This window comes from Erinaceus europaeus, chromosome 7 (assembly GCF_950295315.1).
Source record: "Erinaceus europaeus chromosome 7, mEriEur2.1, whole genome shotgun sequence".
NCBI classification, from domain to species: domain Eukaryota; kingdom Metazoa; phylum Chordata; class Mammalia; order Eulipotyphla; family Erinaceidae; genus Erinaceus; species Erinaceus europaeus.
The window spans coordinates 30637602-30661250 of NC_080168.1; the positions used below are offsets into that span (position 1 = coordinate 30637602).

A 23649-nucleotide genomic window follows, 5' to 3' on the forward strand; every position below is an offset into this window, starting at 1 on the left:
ATTATTAATGAATTGTTTCTCTCTCTCTCTCTCTCTCTCTCTCTCTCTCTCTCTCTCTCTCTTTCTCTCTGTGTGTGTGTGTGTGTGTGTGTGTGTGTGTGTGTGTGTCACCCTCTCATGAACATATGTCTATGTAGTAATAGGTTGCCTAGTTCTAGACAGATTAGAGTTTTTAAGCAATATTTTACAAAACTGAATTCATTAAAATAAGAGGAAAGAGACAAATAAAAAGGGAGGAAAACATGTTGGTGGATTCAAAGCCCTTTAAGTTACTGAAAGCAATGCATGTGCTCCCTCCAGCCCCTTGGTTAGCTGGTCCCCTGGTGAATGCTAACCAGTGTTTTTCTATAAACTTGAGTCACCTATTGGTGACGGTCTTGCTTTTTCCTTGAAGATATCCTTGACTTAGTATACCCATGTTTTCTTTGTTTCTATTAATCTCCATGTTTTTTTGCTTGGTACATACTAAATTATCAAGGTAATTGAAGGTATGGGTTTTATGCCTCATTTCTTCTCAGAAATTTCTCTCTCTCTCTCTCCAAATATATATTTATTTTACTTTCCACATTCTTAGTGGTACTTTATACTAATTTCTGAAAATAGTATCTTTCTTAGGCCACAGTAAATTTGGTTTTCTTTTTTCTGTCTGTTTGTTTTCTACCAGAGCACTGCTGAGCTCTGGCTCATGGTGATTCTGGGGACTGAACCTGGGACCTCTGAGAATTCAAGCATGAATGTCTTCATCATGACCATTATGCTATCCTCCAGGTCCCAGAGTTAATCTTAAGTGATTACTATGAATTTAAGAAAAGTTCATATACTTTTCTAGTACACATATGTAATGTTAGTTTCCAGTAGTTCTCCTATATTTCAGTTTTCTTGCTCCAGTGACTCTTCCCACTCTTCTCCTAACAAATGTGTGCATGACATTTGCTAAAATTCCAGATACTCAACCAGAAATGCCAGATGCTTATCTTGCCATTCAATAAAGCTCTCACTCTCGCTTTAAAAGTTAACAGGAAACAATTATTGTGACAGAGTAATTTGCAGTCATGGTAGAACTTTGTGAATTGGCAAAGAATCTTCATCGACATGGGTAGATGCCTGCAAAGAAGGCTATTTTAGTTTCTAAATTCACACCTTCTTTTTCAACTTCATTTTCAGTGGGAGAAGGAGATTATTCCACTCATTTATCTAGTTTTCCAGAGTATTTTGAAACTGCATTCCCTCTGTGCTTCCTTAGAATCAATATTTGATGAGAAAGAAATAGGTAGCATCCATTCTGTGTGATTTGAAGTGTCATTTTCTCCCACAATCCTCTCTACTACAGACCTGTATTTTTTTTTTCAATATTCTGTCATCTTTTTCTTATTTTTAAAATTTTTATTTATAAACTAGAAACACTGACAAGATCATAGGTATAATTCCACACAATTCCCACCACCAGAACTCCCTCCCCTGATAGCTTTCTTATTCTTTATCCTTCTGGAAGTATGGACCCAGGGTCATCATGGGGTGCAGAAGGTGGAAGGTCTGGCTTCTGGAATTGCTCCACCGAAGAACATGGGTATTGGCAGGTAGATCCATACTCCCAGCCTGTCTCTCTCTTCCCCTAGTGGGGTGGGGATCTGGGGAATCAGAACTCCAGGACACATTGGTAGGGTCATCTGTCCAGGGATGTCCAGGTTGGCATCATTGTAGCATCTGGAACCTGGTGGGTGAAAAAAGAGTTAGCTTATAAAGCCGAATAAATTGTTGACTAATCATGAACCTAAAGGCTGGAATATTGCAGATAAAGATATGGGGGGAATCTCCATTTTGGAAAGAGCTAGTAGGCCTATTTTAGTTCTAGTTTTATTTATATTCCAAGGGGCCTATGACTTTACTAGTTTTTGCCCGAGACTGACATCTGATTTGCAGGTGGATCTTAATTATTGTCTGGGGAGATGATGTCATGCTGGAAAAAGGGCTAGAAAGCTGGATCAGGGAAGAGAGTAGCTCCCAAATATGAAAGGTGTATAAATATTGTTGACTATAATCCCCATCGATTTGATCTGGGGCCCATATTCAGCAAAGGAGCCTGTGTAACCTCTGCATTCCTGTAGGTCCATGCTCACATTCTGTGGTCATGAGTGGTAATGTTCCAAGTTGCACCAATCTCAGTACCCATCTTCCTCAGGGGGTAGATAGAGTATGTTATCCAACCTCCCTTCAGAGGATGGAACATTCACTATCATTGTTGATCTACATTGAAGGCAAGGTCCTGTGAGGGCCCACAGAGGGGTCCATTATGTTTTTCCTGATGGAGATGACCAGTGACAATGTAGAGGGCGTCTATCTGATGTCTAGGTCCATTATGCCTGTGTGGGAATCTCAGGACTCCCCAACTAGGGCCCCAGATGATGGGATAGGCCTGTATTTTTTAAAGAAGAGAAATCATCTTGAATAAAAATATTTGAGTGGAGATAGGCATCAGTGCACCTTGGAGAGTGCATATTATGTCATGTACAATGGCCTGGGTTCAAGCCCCCTATCCCCACCTGCAGGCGGAAAGCTTCACAAGTAGTGAAGCAGTGCTGCAAGTATTTCTCTTCTCTTGGCCCTCTGTCTCCCCCTTCCCTCTCAATTTCTCTCTGTCTGAATCAATAAGACAAAGACAAAACTCTCTCTCTCTCTCTCTCATTATATATATATATATATATATATATATATATATATATATATTATCATCTTATTGATCTTTATTCCTCAGTAAGAGACATATGATACTGTGTTTGCCCAAATTAGGCAACCATTTAACAGAATGGAATTGGGTAACCTTGCCTAATAAGAAAATGAACAAATTCACTAAATTATGAGAATTGGGGGTTAAAGGTTTCTACATGTTGTTCTTTGCCATAGGTTTTATGATATAGTATCTGTTAATTAAAGCAACAACAACAAAAAAATGTCTCATCAAATCTATGAATGGCACAAAGCTGTAAGAAATATGGAAACTGACTATAATAGTATTTATTTGTTTATTTATTTATTTATTTATTTTTTATTAAAGAAAGGATTAATTAACAAAACCATAGGGTAGGAGGGGTACAACTCCACAGAATTCCCGCCACCCAATCTCCATAACCCACCCCCTCCCCTGATAGCTTTCCCATTCTCTATCTCTCTGGGAGCATGGACCCAGGGTCATTGAGGGTTGCAGAAGGTAGAAGGTCTGGCTTCTATAATTGCTTCCTCGCTGAACATGGGCGTTGACTGGTCGGTCCATACTCCCAGTCTGCCTCTCTCTTTCCCTAGTAGGATGGGTCTCTGGGGAAGCTGAGCTCCAGGACACATTGGTGGTGTCTTCAATCCAGGGAAGTCTGGCCGGCATCCTGATGACACCTGGAACCTGGTGACTGAAAAGAGAGATAACATACAAAGCCAAACAAATTGTTGAGCAATCATGGACCCAAAGCTTGGAAAAGTGGAGAGGAAGTATTAGGGAGGTACTCACTGCAAACTCTAGTATACTTCTGCTTTCTTACTTTGGTGCCATACTCCAAACTCAGTCAATTTCTGCTTTGCGTTTCTACTTCTTTTTTTTTTTTTTTTTTTTACATGCATAACATTCCCCAGATTCCCATTTAGCAATACAACCCCCACTATTTCATTCATCATTTTTCATGGACCTGTATTCTCCCCACCCACCCACCCACCCCAGAGTCTTTTACTTTGGTGTAATACTCCAATTCCATTTCAGGTTCGACTTCTGTTTTCTTTTCTAATCTTTTTTTTCAACTTCGGCCTGAGAGTGAGATCATCCCATATTCATCCTTCTGTTTCTGACTTATTTCACTCAACATGATTTTTTCAAGGTCCATCCAAGATCGGCTGAAAACGGTGAAGTCACCATTTTTTACAGCTGAGTAGTATTCCATTGTGTATATATACCACAACTTGCTCAGCCACTCATCTGTTGTTGGACACCTGGGTTGTTTCCAGGTTTTGGCTATTACAAATTGTGCTGCCAAGAACATATGTGTACACAGATCTTTTTGGATGGATGTGTTGGGTTCCTTAGGATATATCCCCAGGAGGGGAATTGCAGGGTCATAGGGTAGGTCCATTTCTAGCCTTCTGAGAGTTCTCCAGACTGTTCTCCACAGAGGTTGGACCAATTGACATTCCCACCAGCAGTGCAGGAGGGTTCCTTTGACCCCACACCCTCTCCAGCATTTGCTGCTGTTACCTTTTCTGATGTGTGACATTCTCACAGGAGTGAAGTGATATCTCATTGTTGTCTTGATTTGCATTTCTCTGACAATCAGAGACTTGGAGCATTTTTTCATGTGTTTCTCGGCCTTTTGGATCTCTTCTGTGGTGAATATTCTGTCCAATTCCTCCCCCCATTTTTGGATGGGGTTATTTGTTGTCTTGTTGTTGAGTCTGGTAAGCTCTTTATATATGTTGGTTATTAAACTCTTATCTGATGTATGGCATGTAAAGATCTCCTCCCATTCTGTGAGGGGTCTCTTGATTTGGGTAGTGTTTTCTTTTGCTGTGAAGAAGCTTTTTAATTTGATGTAGTCCCATAGGTTTATACTTGCCTTAGTCTTCCTTGTAATTGGATTCATTTCATTGAAAATGTCTTTAAAATTTATGCGGAAAAAAGTTCTTCCAATATTTTCCTCTAAGTATCTGATAGTTTGTGGTCTAACATCCAAGTCCTTGATCCACTTGGAATTTACTTTTGTATTTGGTGAAATACAGTGATTCAGCTTCATTCTTCTGCATGTTTCAACCCATTGTTTCGAACACCGTTTGTTGAAGAGACTCTGCTTTCCCCATTGAATAGTCTGGGCCCCTTTGTCAAAGATTAGATGTCCATAGGTGTGGGGCCTCATTTCTGGGCTCTCAATTCTATTCCACTGGTCAGTGTGTCTGTTCATGTTCCAGTACCAAGCAGTTTTGATGACAATGGCCCTATAATATAGTTTGAGATCTGGCAGTGTGATGCCTCCGGTTCTGTTCTTTTTTCTCAAGATTGTTTTGGCAATTCTAGGTCTTTTCTGGTTCCAGATAAACATTTGTAGCATTTGTTCTATTCTCCTAAAAAATGTGCTTGGGATCTTGATGGGGATAGCATTAAATTTGTAGATGGCTCTGGGTAATATATTCATTTTGATGATGTTAATTCTTCCAACCCATGAGCATGGAATATCTTTCCACTTCTTTGTGTCTTTTTCAATTTCTTTGAGTAGTGACTCATAATTTTCAGTATACAAGTCTTTCACTTCTTTGGTTAGGTTTATTCCTAGATATTTTATTGTTTTTGTTGCTATAGAAAAAGGAACTGATTTCTGGATTTCAATTTCTTCTAACTTAGTGTTTGCATAGAGGAATGCCACTGACTTTTGAATGTTAATTTTATAGCCTGATACATTACTGTATTGCCTGATGATTTCCAAAAGCTTCTTGCTAGATTCCTTAGGTTTTTCCATGTATACTATCATGTCATCTGCAAATAAGGAGAGTTTGACTTCTTCTCTTCCAATCTGTATGCCTTTAATTCCTTGCTCCTGCCTGATTGCTATGGCAAGAACTTCCAACACTATGTTGAATAGTAATGGTGATAGTGGGCAGCCCTGTCTAGTACCTGATCTGAGGGGAAATGCTTCCAGTTTTTCACCATTGAGTATGATGTTGGCTGTAGGTTTGCTATATATAGACTCCACTATCTTCAGGAATTTTCCATCTATTCCTATTTTTTGTAGTGTTTTGATCATAAAGGGATGTTGTATTTTGTCAAAGGCTTTCTCTGCATCTATTGATATGACCATGTGGTTTTTGGTCTTGCTTTTGTTGATGTGGTGGATCACATTGATTGATTTATGTATATTAAACCAACCTTGCATGCCTGGGATAAACCCCACTTGGTCATGATGAACAATTTTTTTGATATACTGCTGTATCCGGTAGGCTAGAATTTTGTTCAATATTTTTGCATCTATGTTCATCAGAGATATTGGTCTGTAGTTTTCTTTTTTGGTTGTGTCCCTGTCTGCTTTTGGTATCAGGGTGATGTTGGCTTCATAGAAGCTGGCAGGGAGTATTCCAGTGTCTTCAATCTTCTGGAAGACTTTTAAAAGTAGAGGTATTAGTTCTTCTTTGAAAGTTTTGTAGAATTCATTTGTAAAACCATCTGGTCCAGGACTTTTATTTTTGGGAAGATTTTTGATAACTATTTCAATTTCATTAGCTGTGATGGGCCTGTTCATGTTATCCACTTCCTCTTTACTTAGTTTTGGAAGTTGGTAGGTATCTAGGAAATCATTCATTTCTTCCAGGTTCTCTAACTTGGTGGCATATAGTTGTTCATAGAAGCCTCGCATGATATGTTGAATTTCTGCAGTGTCTGTTGTGATATCTCCTCTTTCATTTACTATCCGATTCATTTGGGTCTTCTCCCTTTTTTGTTTTGTGAGTCTGGCTAAAGGTTTGTCGATTTTGTTTACTCTTTCGAAGAACCAACATTTACTTTCATTGATCTTTTGTATGGTTTTCCTATTCTCAATGTTATTTATTTCTGCCCTAACTTTAGTAATTTCTGTCCTTCTGGTTGCTTTAGGGTTCCTTTGTTGTTCTTCTTCTAGGTCTTTAAGATGTGCAATCAGGCTGTTTATTTGTGCCTTTTCTTGTTTCCTAATGTGTGCTTGTATAGCTATGAACTTCCCTCTTAGGACTGCTTTAGCTGTGTCCCAAATATTTTGATAGCTTGTGTCTTCATTTTCATTGAACTCTCGAAACATTTTGATTTCTTCCTTGATTTCCTCTTTGACCCAGAAGTTGTTAAGAAGTGTACTGTTGAGCTTCCACATTTTGGTACTGTTACTAATATTTTGTTGATTGTTAAGTGTTAGTTTAATTCCACTGTGGTCTGAGAAGATGCTTGGGATGATTTCAGTGCTCTTGAATAGGCTGATGCTGTCTTTGTGGCCTAACAGATGGTCTATCCTTGAGAATGATCCATGTGGATTTGAGTAAAATGTGTATTCCAGTTTCTTGGGATGAATGACTCTGAAAATGTCCCATAGTTCTAGTTTATCTATCTCTTCATTTAGCTCCCTTATGTCTTTACTGATTTTCTTCCTGGATGATCTGTCAAGTTGAGAGAGTGGGGTGTTGAAGTCCCCTACTATGTTTGTGTTACTGTTAATATATTGCTGTAGCTCTTTCAGTAGAAGTTTGATGTATTTAGATGGCTTCTCATTGGGTGCATAGATATTAATAATTGTTAAGTCCTCTTGATTGACTGATCCTCTGAGCATTAAGTAGTGTCCATTCCTATCTTTTTTAATCTTATCTATTTTAAAGTCTATCATGTCAGATATGAGAATAGCTGTTCCTGCCCTTTTTTGTGGGCCATTGGCTTGAATGATAGTTTTTCATCCTTTCACTTTAAGTCTGTGTTTGTCTTGTTGAGTTAGGTGAGTTTCCTGTAGACAACATATTGTTGGGTTGTGTTTTCTGATCCATCTTCCTACTCTGTGTCTTTTAATAGGTGAATTCAGGCCATTCACATTTATTGATATCAAAGATTGAAGATATTTTAACGCCATTCTTGTAGAGTTTTAGAGTGTTTTGATATATGTTCTATTTGTGGTGGTCTGGTTGTTTATAGGAAACCTTTCAGAACTTCTTTCAAAGCAGGCTTGGTGATGGTTGCTTCCTTCAACTGTTGCTTGTCTGAGAAGGTTTTGATGCTTCCATCTAGTCTGAATGACAATCTAGCCGGATATAGTATTCTTGGCTGAAAGCCTTTCTCATTGAGCACTCGATAGATATCTTGCCATTCTCTTCTGGCCTGTAGTGTTTGTATGGAGAAGTCTGCTGCTAATCTTATGGGTTTTCCTTTGTAGGTGACTCTTTGTTTTTCTCTTGCAGCCTTGAGGATCCTTTCTTTATCCTTATTCCTTTCCAATCTAAGTATGACATGTCTTGGTGTCTTTAGGTCTGGGTTAATTCTGTTTGGGACCCTCTGGGCTTCTTGAATCTTTATGTCTTTGGTGTTGTCTAGACTAGAGAAATTTTCAGCTATTATGGCCTGGAGAACGCTTTCTTCCTCCCCTTCTCTTTCTTCCTCTGGTAAGCCAATAATGTGTATATTGTTTCTTTTGAAGTCATCCCATAGGACTCTGTTGTTGTTTTCAGCATCTCTTAATCTCTTTTTGAGATCTCTTACTTCTTTTTTAGTTGTCTCTAATTCATCCTCAATCTTGCTAATTCTGTCTTCAGCCTCATTGATTCTATTCTCTCTGCCCTCTACTGTTTTCTGGAGTTCATCTATTTTGTTGCCCTGCTCTGATACTGTTTTAGCTTGTTCAGCTAGTTGCCTTCTTAGCTCAGCAATTTCAGCTTTCAGCTCTCTAATAACCATGAGATTATTAGAATTTTCTTCCATATTCTCATTTGTTGTTCCTGCTGTTCTGATTACAATTTTTTCAAATTCTTTACTCACTCCTGTTATTATTTCCTTAGCTAATGTTTGGATGTTGAACTCGTTGTTTTGTGCTTCGCCCTCTGGAGGACTTTTAGCTGGACTCTTGTCCTGGTTCGAGTCTCCATTATTTTTTCTTGTTGTTTTAACCATTTTATATAAGTTAACAGTTTTTTCAATCCCTGAGTTGGAGTTCAGTGGTGTAAAAGCCTTTTTTTTTTTTCCCCCTGTAGGCTATGGTATCCTGAGGGCTTTTAAACTATCAATAGGCTTTTTGGCTTAATCAATGACTCCTGACCAAGAGATAAAGCAGGGTGTGGCAGAGATAATCCAGTGGTTATGCAAAGAGACTTTCACAGCCCTTCAGCTATGCCACCGAGGTATAGGTCTTCTCCTGAGTTTCCCGGTTAGATCTCTGTGCCCTGGTGTCCCTCCCTGTTGCTGCTCCAGATTCTGAGGGTAGTAGCAATGGAGACTCAGAGTTGTACTTGGTGAGTCTCTGGGGAGTCCTTTCCTCCCTTCAGCTGTCCCCTTGTTGGTGGAGCAGACTGGAGGTGGTGTCTCCACTGACAAACTGTCGAACTGTTAGCAGTCACTTAATCTCTCCTTAGTCCCCTCTCTCCTCTCTGTCACCAGCCACGTGTGTTTGTACTCATGGGTGATTTACTGGGTTTCTGTGGTCATTCTAGTCCTGTCTTGTTTCGGTCCGGGTGGTCTCCTTTGGTATTCCTAGTTGATCCAGGAGAGGAGAGGAGAGGAGAGGAGAGAAAGCGATCTGCTGCTCGTAGCTCCGCCTCCGGAAGTCAAAATCTATAATAATAGTATTCTAACTGTTTTTGACAAGTAGAAGCAATAATGGGCTGACTAATATGATTAAATTTAACCGGTGTGAATAACAGGTCTTAGTACTGGGCTCAAGACTGTAACTGTATAGACAAGACCTTAGCAGTTTTCAGCATTTAGATAATAGGAAATTCAATATCGTCTAGGTTCACCCTATAAAAATTGATCTCTATGGATAAACTGAGAATGAAAATCAACAGAAAAGCACAAGCAAGATCAGGAATTGAAAAAATAATGAGGATATACTTTAAATAGTATGTCAGTAAAAAATCCATGAATGAAATCTTGGGGTTTAGAATTTTTTTAAATTTATTTTGTTGCCACTAGAGTTATTATTGGGGCTTGGTAATGACACTACAAAGTAACCACTACTGGTGGCCACTTTCTTCTTTTTTATTTTACTTTTTCTATTTTATTTGATAGGACAGAGAGAAATTGAGAGGTGTGGGGAATATACGGAGTGAGAGAGAAAGACAGACAACTGCAAACCTTTTTCAGTATTTGTGAATTCTCCTCCCTGCAGGTGGGGACCTAGGTCCTTGACCTCAGTAACATGTTGCAGTTAGCCAGGTGTGCCATCACCTGAACCCCTGGATTAGAAGTCTTTTAAACTGGGTTCTCTGAAAGATAGAGAGGCAAGAATTACAAATTCGGGTATTAGGAATAAAGGAAAATTGGATATAAGACTGAGAAAAATGGCCCTGCTACACAAGTCAGTTAGAAGCAGATAGGTATGTCTGACAAACAGGACCTCTCAGGAGGGGATGCAAATGGGAAGGAAGATGGGTAATTTGTCTGGTACCTTCCTTCTCCTGTTTTCCATTGGGCAAGATCCAATGTGAACTCCTCCTAGCTCTCAAGTTGCAGCACCAAGCACCTGGTGACCACTTATGAAGCCAGATGCTTTGGTATGACTTCTCATTCAAAACTGGAAGTAAAAAGAGTCTCTGAGCATAGGAAGAGAGTGAATGAGAAAGATAAAGGTGACTGGCAAAAATTGAAATACTCTTACAAAGTTTAGTCCAAAAGTAACTTTTAGCTGGCTCCCAGCACATAGAAAATTTGACAGGCAGGACAACCAGAAGAAGTCATACTGGTCTCCAATATCCCTCTCCAAAAGAAACTGTCACCACCACTGCTGTTGGCATTTAGGGCCCTATAGAATCTTCACCAAAAAATGTGAAAAACCAGGATTATTTAGTCACTAGCAGCACAGCACTTACAGCCTTGTTTTTATTTAAAAGCCCAATAAAAAAAAAATAAGAGTTTGCAAGATTTACTATTTCCAAAATACAAATTAAAAAATATTTAACTCCACTTCTAAAAATGTAACATGATGTCAGCTTCATTATTTTTATATTTGGTGTTCATAAAAAATGTTATTACATTTGAAAACAATTTGTTGGTTAGAGTCCCCCTCATTATATAAGAATTCCTTAGCATGCATATTATTTGCCAAGAAACCGTTGGTAACCATAAATTAAGTGAGTTACTCTTAGATTAAAAAAATAAATGAATAAAAGTAAATGATTTGTAGAATCCTTTCAGATATACTAAAACATAAAATAATAATAATAATAATAATAATAATAATAATAATAATAATAATTAAAGCTAACCACTAAGTGCTGTTGACGACTGTTCGTAACAAGACATGTATGGTCTTCTCTACCCTGGACAAGGAACATATTAAGCACTGTTTCCAATGCCAGGTATTTTCCATTCAAGAAACACTTTGATGCTGAAGGCTTTTGAGGCAGCCTTTGTTCCCATGCCCCATCTACCACATACTAGCTGTATGAATCAAAATAAGTTACTTTATCTCTATGAGACACAATTTCTGCTTGCTAATACAGAACTGATATTACCTTGCAGGGTAATTGAAAATAGTATAGGACCTGACCCAAGACCTACCACATAGTGAATCTTTAGCAACCACTTTTCATAATAGTGTTTTCATTGTGAAGTCTGGAGGAAAAAGATTCAGATGAGAAAAAGTGCCATAGATTTTACAAAAAAAGTTGAGAGAATTGGGTGGTTTAGATAGAAAAAGGAAGATAAGTATAAATAGACTAAATATTCATAAGGTGAATGTAGGTCTATTCAGCATTGCATATGACAAAGAGATACTACAAAACACAAACTGAACAAATTATTAATGAATTAAAGATAACTGGTTTTAATACATAATTGACTCTAAGTTGATAGACTGAGCTCACCTTTTGATTCTACAAAGCATAACCAGGGACAATGGTTCAAAATGTAAGGGGAAACAGATACCACCCTCCTTACTTTAGAAGCAACCTTTTTAATAATTACAACTGACCCAAACTAGGGTGGGCTTCCTTGCGAAGGAGTATATTTCCTATAATTAGACAGAAAGATCGTAAAGTTAGGAGTAAGAATTACAATAGATCATACTGGAATCTCTCCCAATACTTTTGTGTGCACCAGACCCTCACTTATGTGCAATTCCACTGCTTTCAGGCCAAATTTTTCATTCCTTTTATTTCAGATCCAAGGAACAGGCAACAGAGCACCACAGCTTTCCTGGAGATGTAGTAGCAGATTTTGAACTCAGTCTATGCATGTTATGAGGCTTGTACCCTACTAGATGAGTTATTTCTCAGTTTTCCATATAACAATTTAACCTCCAATAGGTCTTCCTCTGCTATCATGATCCAGGACCTGAACAATACACCAAAACCCAGTCCAAGTTCTGCTTTGTGGTCTTATTTTTCAAATAAAATTTTTATTTGAAAATAATTTTTAAAATTATTATTATTCAAAAAGGAATAAATAAATAAAATAAAATATTTAAAAAATGTAAAAAAAAAAAAGATTTAAAAAGGCAGTCGGGCTGTAGCGCAGCGGGTTAAGCGCAGGTGGCACAAAGCACAAGGACCGGCATAAGGATCCCGGTTCGAACCCCAGCTCCCCACCTGCAGGGGAGTCGCTTCACAGGCGGTGAAGCAGGTCTGCAGGTGTCTATCTTTCTCTCCTCCTCTCTGTCTTCCCCTCCTCTCTCCATTTCTCTCTGTCCTATCCAACAACGATGACAACAATAATAACTACAACAATAAAACAACAAGGGCAACAAAAGGGAATAAATAAATAAAATAAAATATTAAAAAATGTAAAAAAAAATAGTAGTAGTAGTAATTTAATAAAGGCTGACAAGATTGTGGGATAAGAGGGGTACAATTCATACAATTCCCACCACCAGAGTGCCATATCCTATTCCTTCCATTGAAAGCTTCCCTTTACTTTCCCCTTATGGGAGTATGGACCAAAGATCTCTATGGGGTACAGAAGGTGGGAGGTCTGGCTTCTGTAATTGCTTCTCTGCTGGAAATTGGCATTGACAGGTAGATTCATACCCCAGCCTGTCTCTACCTTTTCCTAGTGGATAGGGCTCTGCGGAGGTGGGGTTCCAAGACACATGGGTGAGATTATCTTCCCAGGGAAGGCAAATTGGCATCATAGTAGTGTTTTTCAATTTCTGTCTACAAGTGAGATCATCCCACATTCATCCTTCTCTTTCTGACTTATCTCACTTAACATTATTCCTTCAAGCTCCATCCAAGATGAGGTTAAGAAAGTAAAGTCGGGAGTCAGGCTGTAGCACAGCGGGTTAAGCACAGGTGGTGCAAAGTGCAAGGACTGGCTTAAAGATCCCGGTTCTAGACCCCGGCTCCCCACCTGCAGGGGAGTAGCTTCACAGGCAGTGAAGCAGGTCTGCAGGTGTCTATCTTTCTCTCCCCTTCTCTGTATTCCCTTCCTACCTCCATTTCTCTCTGTCCTATCCAACAACAATGACATCAATAACAACAACAATAAAACAACAAGGGCAACAAAAGGAAATAAATAAAATAAAAAAATAAGTTTAAAAAATTTTTAAAAAAAGAAAGTAAAGTCACAGAGAGTTGGGCAGTAGCACAGAGTGTTAAGCACATGTGGTGCAAAGCGCAAGGACAGGCTTAAGGATCCTGGTTCGAGCCCCTGACTCCCCACCTGCAGGGGAGTCGCTTCACAAATGGTGAAGCAGGTCTGTAGGTGTCTAACTTTCTCTCCCCCTCTCTGTTTTCCCCTCCTCTCTCCATTTCTCTCTGTCCTATCCATCAATAGGACATCAGTAATAACTACAACAATAAAACAAGGGCAACTAAAGGGAATAAATAAATATTTTAACAAAGCAAAATTACCATTTTTAATAGCTGAGTAGTATTCCATCAGATGAGTTATTTTCTGACCCCTCTCCCAATATTTTTCCCTTGCAGATAGCAACTTGAGATTGTCACTTCAGCTCAAATGAAGCAATTATCTGATCATCGGTAGATGGAACTTTGTAATTCCCAACCTTCTCATCCGAACACTGAAATAACCAGATGAGATCATGTTTGGTATGTGCCTGAAGAGAGAAATTTGCTAGACACTCTAAAAACACCTATCCATGTATACAGCTATGAAACACCAGGAAAAAGAATGTGGAAAGTGGCCTTGCCCTGCCCTTCCACTGAGAAGCTGTTACTGCTTGTCTTGGCTGTTTCTCGTTTGATTTTGAATAGATGTCTCAAGGAAACCATAAGCACTTAATAAAATACCTTAAGTAACAGTGAAAGAAGCTGCCAAAACTCTCTGCTTTGTGGTCAGAAATTCTTGGATTAAATAAAATTCAATCTAAGCACTAGCTCAATTGCAGAGTATTAAGTAAAAAATCTTTTCTGAACAATGACTGACTCACTCAAGTTGTCAAATGAGGTGCCATCTCAGCTATGATGCTTACAGTCTACTTGACTTGGGGGTGAGGCATGCAGTGTTTCTGTTGGAAGTCTATTTTAGTTGTTTCTGTTGGAAGTCTATTTTAGTTGTTTGGCTCCATTTCACTTCTGTAGTCACCCAATGCCTCTTTTTGACAGCCTCCGTTTGATATTCACAACTTCTTAATTGTTTCTGTAGAGGGCAGAATCTATCTAGATGACTAGATCCCCATAGCATAAATGAGTGTGACCTGATGTAGGATAAAATAGCAAGAATGGGAGGACTATTGAGATGTGGGAGTATTATGTAACATGTCTTGTTTGCTTTCAAGTTTCATTTCTCAGCTGTGGCCACTCTTTCCTTCCCTCTGTCCTCTTCAATGTGTCTCAGATTTTGACTTGTGAAATGAGGCCAGGGCTATTCAGGCAGGACTACAGGAGACCTCTCATTTGTGTCTGTTTATATTTTGCCAAAGAAAACTGCAGCTGAATTGTGGCCACATGCTTCTTTTTATCTTTGGTCCAATCATGGAAAGAAGCGGCTTTCCAACTGAGCAATGACCTAGCACATGGATGCAACTCAAAACCCTTCTCATTTCTCCTTTTGTGTCAGTTCTGTACTTACAAGAAGCTGTGGCTTTCAGTTTACTGGAAATTCTGGAGACCTAAATTTAAATCTTGAAGCTGATGTTCTTTCATTACCTAACATTGAGTAAGGTCATATAAATCTAAGTCTTAGACCCAAATCTGCAAAACTAAGAAAAAGCCTGCTGCTGCTACCAATATGCAAAAATATTAAGACAATGGACCTGAACATTTATTTTAAGTAATCCTCATTTTCCAATCTTACTAAAACCTTTTATAAAACACCTGACCAGGATATAGTAAGCTAATTCCTCTGAGGAGTGCCTTGAGTTTCTGTGGGTTTTTTTTGTTTGTTTGTTTGTTTTTGTTTTGTTGTTTTTCAGCTGTGTGTTGGAGGGAAAGAGGAGAAGAGAGCTGAGCTGTGTCATCCTTGCTCTCTCACCTGGTTTCCCAGAGGACACAGCTGGTTGAGTATGGGGCACAGCCCAAGTGTAGGAAACAGTCTTTTTTTTCCATTGTGTAAGACTAATTGGCCCTTATGGAAATTGGACCCATGCCCTTTGGCTAATTAACGCTTATTGCCTATTAGCTCCAGTTGAACTAACTTCCTCAAATGTGTACTCATTTTATTTAGTAGATAGTAATTTGCATTTTATAAAAAGAGATTTCTTGCCCTGAGCTAATAAAAGATGGCCACTAAAGATGCTTCAAATTCCATCCATATTCGGGGCACTGAGGATTTAACTTCACACCAGGGCTCCTGAACTGTCAGGAGCCATTTAAGCCTTGTTATTTTGTGGGTGTGGCACAGGTGAGGTGTGAGAAAGAAAGGGCGGGCTTGTAAACCCTGACTCTGCCAGGAAGTAACTAAATGACCTTTTTTCAAGTTAGTGATGAGCCTCCTAGGGTTTGTTTCCTCTTTAAAGTAACAGTTCAACTTAAATGATCCCTAATGTCCATTCTAGATTTAAAACTCTATGACCTATAGCATTACCTGCCTTGGGAACATGCAGCTTCGCTAAGAACAGCACTCCTTGCCAGGAGGAGAGCCGGCGAGAGGCTCAGTTAATATGAGGACCTTCTCTCATGCTCCACACACATAACTCTTACTGAAAGTTAATGGGAATTAGAAACATCGTTCACTAAGCTATCAATCACTCGAACCCTTAACACTTCCTGGCTGCCATTTTGTGGACCCTATCTGGCCACCTTTTCTAGTGCAGGAAAGAAGTAGAAGGCACTAGAGAGCAGCACTCTGACCTTTATGGGAAGGTGTGTTTCATGGAAGGTCATGTCCTTGTAACAGGTGGAGCAGAAGCAGCCAAGGTAGACAGGCTCTTTCCACCTCATTCTCAGTAGTGTAAACAGCCCAGTCAGGACTGTAATACAGGGCGGGAAAGAGAAATTTCGTCTTGTATTTTTTTCACGAATCACTTCTGCCATGCACCATCCTGCCATGTACAAACAGATTTTTTTTTTTTCCACTAAGGTTTTCAGGTCAGTCCGTAGTCTATAGCGATGAGTTAGACCTAATGATACAGTTTCAGTTCCATTTCCTGGTTTGTGAAGGCAAGCCCACAGGTTAGGATTGTGCCTCTCCTGAAACCTCCTAGCAGCATGGACCAGCGGGGGCATGCAAAAGCTGCAGGGTTTTTTCTTTCCTGCAGGAATCTGAGATAGCAAACAGGAGAAGCACAGGCAAGGGGGCCTTTCCTGCTGAGCACAGGCTGGACACTATCTGGGAATTCTCACTATTCCTACATTCTTACCCTTGACCCTTTGGTGCTATTCAGTTCCCCCATGTCAGGTCTGTCTGAAAGTTGTGATTTCCTCTCCTGACAGGCAGCAGGAAGGGGAGAAAGCTGCAGGCCAACCTTTGCTCTGAGAGCACTGGAAGATTATTAACAAAGCAACCACATGACAGGGCGTACTCAGGAAATATTGATAAAGTAAGAGAGAATTGTAGGGGGACAGGTGCCTTCCTTTCCCCCTCCCTTTTCTTCTCCACCTTTCCTGTCCTCCTCCTCCTCCTCCTTCTTCCTCTCTCTCTCTCTTTCTCTCTCTCTCTCTCTCTCTCTCTCTCTCTTTCTCCTAGGCTGAGACATGTAGGCTATCTTAAACGCTGGTATGAACAGACTTTGGTAAAGATTCTTCTTATTGAAGGATTCTAAGAATTCTGCCAACTAAAGTCATAAACTTCCTACACACAAAATGAAAAATAATATTAAAACTTTCTCCATGGGAGGTGAATGAGTCAATCAAAGTAAAGCACTTAGAAGACAGATGGACATAAACCAAATCCTCTGTAAATAAGAATCTCTGTTAGTGCTTTAATCATTATCCCATGAGGGGGGCAGTAGGTGGCTGACCTGGTAGAGCACACTTTATCATGCACAAGGACAGAGGCTGAAGCTGTGGACCACCACATGGGAGCACCTGCAAGAGGGAAGCTTTACAAATGATTGAGTGTGTCTCTTCCTTTCTCTCTCTGTTGGTTTCTCACCCTCTATTTAGAGAAAATACAAAAAAAATGAATGCTGGGAGCTCTGGGGTCCTGCGGGCACTATAACCCTAGTAGAAAAAAGGGAATAAGGAAGGAAGGATGGAGAGAAAGAAAGAAAGGAAGGAAAGAAGGAAGGAAGGAAGGAAGGAAGGAAGGAAGGAAGGAAGGAAGGGAGGGAGGGAGGGAGGGAGGAAGGGAGGGAGGAAGGAAGATAAAGAATAAAAGAGAAGGGGAGTTGGATGATAGTGCAGCAGGTTAAGCGCACATGGTGCAAAGCTCAAGGACCTGAGTGAGGATCCCAGTTTGAGCCCCCAGCTCCCCACCTGCAGGGGAGTCACTTCACAGGCGGTAAAATAGTTCTGCAGGTGTCTATCTTTCTTTCCTCCTCTCTGTCTTCCCCATCTCTCTCCATTTCTCTCTATCCTAACAATAACGACATCAGTAACAACAACAACAACAATAATGAAAAACAACAGGGGCAACAAAAGGGAAAATAAATAAATAAATATAAAAAAAATTAAAAAAATAAAAGAGAGGGAGGGAACATGGGAGAGAGAGAGAGGAAGAAAAAGAGAGTTTCAAGAAAAGAAACACACCACATTAACAGAAATATTTTATATTGATTTTGCTCATATTGTGGCCAAGAAGATTCTCTGCTTAGAGAAGCAGCCTAGCATATGTGCTCTCATGACTTTTGCTCTTTGATTCTGTTCTGTTCTTTCTGACTTCATTTCTTTTCTACCTCTCTAGGCCTTTGATGAACATTAAATTATCCAAACTTTGCTGCTTGCACTTGCTTATATTTTAAAAACATATTGTGAGCATGGGCAGAAAGACAGGCAACCAGGATTTATTCTTAACTTAGATGCTTACCTTGGATGAGTTCCTTAGTATTTCAGAATAATGGTTTAATTATCTGTGGAATAAAGCAATAAAGTTTATCCTGATAGCCTCATGGCATTATAATGAAAACTATATTAGGGGACCGGGTGGTGACACACCTGGTTAATCACACATATTACAATGCACGAGATCCCAGGTTAAAGCACCCAGTCCCCACCTGCAGGAGGAAAGCTTTGCAAGTGGTAAAGCAGAGCTGTAGCTGTCTCTCTGTCTCTCTATCTCCCCCTTCCTCTCAATTTCTGGCTATCTATGTCAAATAAATAAAGATAATAAAAATTTTTTAAAGTAAATACAAATTTTTAGAAGTCTATTGAGATGAGATCAAATAATGTGAAAAGACATTGAAAAGTACAAATTGCTATAGAAACACAAACAGAGTTAAATCTTTGAGTTCATTTTTATATAGAGGTTTACCCAAAGATTTATTTTTTAAATTTTTTATATTTATTTCCCTTTTGTTGCCCTTGTTGTTTAACATTGTTGTGGTTATTGATGTCATTGTTGGTGGATAGGACAGAGAGAAATGGAGAGAGGAGGGGAAGATGCGGGGGATAGACACCTGCAGACCTGTTTTACTGCCTGTGAAGCAACTCTTCTGCAGGTGGGGAGTCAGGGGCTTGAACTGGTATCCTTATGCCAGTCCTTGCACTTTGCGCCACGTGCGCTTAACCCACTTCACCACTGCCCAACTTCCTACCCAAACATTTCTTACATTGTAAGTATTAACTGTCGATGTAGTTTGGGCCAGTAATGATGGTTGGACACATGGAGGACTCTAGAGAGTAAGTCCACAAAGTTACAGAAATAATTAAAGTTTATTACAGTAGACTGGTAGAAGAATAGTCACCAAGGGAGGTGACAATCAAGCCAGCAAAGGACCAACTGCTACCTGAGTACTGACTGGGGCATGTCAGTATTTATTCCTATAGTATTCAAGGGTACATTCTTTTCTTTTTAATTTTTTTTAAAATGGAAACACTGACAAGACCATAGGATAAGAGGGGTACAATTGCACACAATTTCCACCACCAGAACTCCGTATCCCATCTCCTCCCCGATAGCTTTCCTATTATTTTAGAGTTTCTCAAGCAAACTACTTCTTCCTTCTTATCTCATGCATGGTGACAGAGTTCACCAGTAGTGGTCCACAACCTAGGGTATAGGCAGGAAACTTCTTTATAGATGCCCTTAATCAAGTAGAGTTACATCTAGGATTACAACACCATCTTACTGCTCTGGGTGATTCCTGATCCTGTGATGAAATGTTTGCTCAGTTTCCTTTTTAGGTCTCCAGTCTGGCAAAAGCCACATCTGTGAATTTATGTCACAACAATAGTGAAGATTAGTCAGTAGACCTACAGCTATCAAAATTGCTTTGCATCATATATTTTGCTCTCAAATATCCCAAGTCAGATGTGGAAAGAAAACTTGAAGGAGACAGTTGGTGTTGCACATGTCACAATGCACAAGGACCCAGATTTGAGCCCCCAGTCCCCACCTGCAGGGAGAAAAGTTTTTTGAGTGATGAAGCAGGTCTGCAGATGTCTCTTTCTCTCTCCTTATCCCATCCATATTAGGCTGTCTCTATCCAATAAATAAAGATAATAAGTTAAAAAAGAGAAAAAGGAGAATAATTGGTTGTGAGGCCAGGCAGCAGTTCACCTGATGAGTGGATGCATTACCATGCACAAGGACACAAGTTCAAGCCCATGGTCCCCAAGCACAGGGGAAAGCTTCACAAGCTGTGAAGCAGTGTTGCAGGTGTCTCTTTCTCCCTTTCTGTTTTTCCCATTGATTTCTCTCTGCCTGTCTCTATCTAATACATAAATAAAATATTTTTTAAAGATTTTTTTTAAAAAATGTTGATTTATTTATTCCCCTTTTTTGTTGCCCTTGTTGTTTTTTATTGTTGTAGTTACTATTGTTGTCGGTCTTGTTGGATAGGACAGAGAGAAATGGAAAGAGGAGAGGAAGACAGAGAGGGGAAGAGAAGTGACCCCCTTGCAGGTGGGGTGCCGGGGGCTCGAACCAGGATCCTTATACCGGTCCTTGAGCTTTATGTCATGTGAGCTTTATGAGTTCCCACCGGACTCCCAATAAAATATATTTGTTTTAAAAATTTGCATGTTCACTCCTCTCCAGTACGACTTGTTAACTCTGATGCTCACCTGCTCTTCCTCTACTGAATTCTAGCCAATAATGACGTGTGCGCTTATTCTGTTTCAGTAGAGGTTTTTACCCCTTGCCTCTAATGTAAAATGACAGCCAACTCTTCAGAAGGTTTGGTGTTAAGATTATGTCTTTTACATTTCTACAGTCTCTGTTGTTTAGTTCAGCTTGTCAGACTGTCAGATAAAGGCCCGTGGAGCATTCTACAAGGAATTATTAATGAAGATTCGACTGGTTTTTCTTCTGGAAACGGATGGCTTCACTTTTCATCTCACTGGCTTTTTACATTAACAAACTAAAAATAGCCTTGAGTATTCCAGAGAAGGAATTATCAATATTTGGTTGTGTATTTTTTATTTTCCAACTGTTAGATGTGGTTGTTTCCCTAGTTAGGACACAGACAGGTGAACATATTTTGATGATACCATTCCTAGATTGCAATCCATATATTTGTACTCTAAATAAGAAGAACTGAGTCTAGTCTTGGCACTCTTTAAGTCCGAGTCTTACTTGACTTGAATTGGACAATAGTCATTTAAGCATAAAGTCTGATGGCAATGACCTTAGGAAAGTGGGCCACATGGAACTATATCCCAGCTCAATCTCTGTCCTGCAAACATCCATTCATACCAACACAGACAGTTGGAGCTCCAGTAGTTACTGGCTGGTAATCTCACACATTCTTGTTTGTGTGCTTAAATTTATCCCAATCTGGAGCAGTTTTCCTCTTTGCAGAATCCACAGTAGCCTGTCTTCATCCGGGTTCCTCTTTCCTGCAGAGAGCCACATGTGTCAGAATATCATATGGACAAAGTCTGACATCTTTATTCATCTTCTATTTATAGAATAACATACAGTTAAAAGGTGGCTTGAGACCATCAGGCCCACATCTAGCTGTGATCTAAGTGGAATTTAATGTAGGGCTTCTGAGGTGAAGGGGGAAATAAAGGAAAGAAATGAAGTGCTTGTTTCAATTTAATACTTTAAGCTCCTCTCTTTCTCTCTCTCTCTCAAAAAATTATATATATATATATAATTATATATATCATTGTATATAATAATAATAATATATATATAGTGAAAGACTGGGACCTTTCTTGGACCCCTGAAGTTTTAGGGTTTCAGATGCTCAGCGATACAATCTGTGCAATTTCTTGGCATCTGTTTTTTGCAGACATTGTATTACCACTATAAAGTAGCCTCAACAGTGGGGTTCTCCCTATTGGGGGTCCCCTTCAAAGGCAATGTTTGAAGTCCCCTGATGCTGGCTGTGGGCAAAAAGGCATTGGTTTTTGTGTTTAGTTTATTAATTACTTATAACAGATATAGGGGAAAAGAAAACTAATTGTTTCTTCCTTTTCTTAGCCCTTTCTTCCTTCTTTAACATTTTCCAATCTGTGTTTTTGTCATATATGAATAGCTTCAGTTCCAAGTATTGGTATGATGTAATTATTTGACTCCTTTTAATCTGGGGAAATTGGCAGCTCCAGTGAGATATAAATGGAGATAGGCAAAGAAAGCAGATTCCTCACTCAAATTTGTGGAAAGAGGTAAATTCACCACAGGACACTGGCAACTTTGAAATCCCCCTGAAAAATCCAGAAGACTTTCTCCTCCTTCCTGAAGAACCAAATGTTCCCCCAAGTTTTACTTCCATGTGTTGTTTCATACCAAACCACAGCCTGATTCGGGACTAAATACTTTCTCAAAACTAAAGCAAGTCAACAGTGTTCTCTGTGGTGTGAAGCAAAGCAAAAACACCCCCCAAAGTTCATGTATTGTCACCAGACAAAAATTTGCAAAGAACAAGCAGAAATGAGGAGTTAATGGGTCCCATATGTGGTCACTAACCCAGGTTTATGAGATTTTCTAAGAGATTTCAGAAGAGATTCCTGGAATACAAAACATGATCAGACACCCATTCCCCTGTCACACAGAATAAATAACAAGTGCTCATTCCATAGTTCCCCTGCATTTACCTCAATAAACAAGGAGAGGAAATTTGGCCACAATATCTGTTTTGCAAGGAGCTGATTCCAGTGTGTAGTATCCTCAAAAAGGAAAGCAGTTTTTAAAGATCGAGCCCAGTCCGTTTCTCATAGCACAATAGACCAATCCTCCTAGATCTACTGTTTGGTATTAAGTTTATCCTAGAGATGAGTATTGATGAGCTCAAGATGACAGCTGTAAAACTATCTTCACCTAGGAAGAGTGCAGGTATGCACAGATAATTGTTTTTTGTTTCTTTCCTTCAAATACCGATCAATTCCTTGAAATTCCAAGCTTCTTTCATCAAGGAGGAAGGCATTTCCTCTGCACTGTTTCAGTGCCACACAAGGCAATTCTGTGACACATACTTTCAAACTTTAAGACATGGGGGCGAGGGGGAGAACTTTTGTGTTCTTGTTATTATTGTTGTTGGAGTGGTTGGAGTGGAGGCAGGGCAACTATAGGGCTTCAGATGGTTTCCATTGTTATTGTTTTCTTTCTCCCTTTGTGTGTCATGAACTCTGCACTGCAGAAATGAGAACTATCTCCACTTTTGTTGGTGGATGGACTTCTGAGAGGAAATTCCAACTACTAGAATGTCCTGTGTATCATAAAGACAACCACAAGAGCCTTAGAAACTTGTTTGTAGAGTGATTGCTGAGCTTCCTAGCCATGTCCCTTCCTCTCTCCAGCCTGGGATTTGAATCCACCAGGGCAGTGGGGGAAGAGTATAAGGGGACAGACAAATGAGAGAGAGGGCACCTGGCTGCAATGTCAGGTCACTGACGATGGGCCTTGGGGCTTGGAAAAAGGAGGCCTCAGCAGGTGGTGAGTGTAGTGTCCGGGCACCTATCACAGGGAGATAAGAAACTATGCTCATGTGATGACTACCTTTTAATCATTATTTATTGAAAGGAATATATATATATATATATATATATATATATATATATATATATATATATATACCATAGTTTGGGATGGGGAGACAGTATAATGGTTATGCAAAAGACTTTCGTACCTGAGGATCTGAGGTCCCAGGTTCAATCATCAGCATCACTGCTAAACCAAACATGAGCAGTGTTCTGGTCTCTCTCTGTATCTGCTCTCTCTGTCTTTTGGCTAAAATGTATCCATTAACCAAGGACACATGACCAAAGAACATATTGACCAAAAGAACATATTGGCAGCAGCAAAGGCCAAAAGCACCCTGCAAGACATCTCAGTCTTAGAGCTGCTCGTGACAGTGAGATGTGCCTACCCCAGACAGGTTCACAAATTTGAGAGTCGCCTGAGGCTACTAGGAGAAGGGGTTAAAATGTTCATGGTGTAAGGAGTCAGTGAGATTTGTAGAGATAATGGAGCTTTCAGTTTGACATCTGAAACTCTCATGTATCCAGGAAGAACTGGAGCCTTGC

At 39.6% G+C, this 23649-nt stretch overlaps 1 long non-coding RNA gene across 1 annotated transcript; it reads right to left on the reverse strand.

The window, feature by feature from the left end:
• Positions 1-1371: 1371 nt before the first annotated feature.
• Positions 1372-22603, reverse strand: LOC132539265 (uncharacterized). Its single transcript, XR_009550528.1, has 3 exons — positions 22222-22603; positions 18044-18086; positions 1372-1711 (listed from the first exon to the last, which is right to left on the reverse strand). It is a non-coding gene; the product is annotated as an uncharacterized LOC132539265 (long non-coding RNA).
• Positions 22604-23649: the final 1046 nt, after the last annotated feature.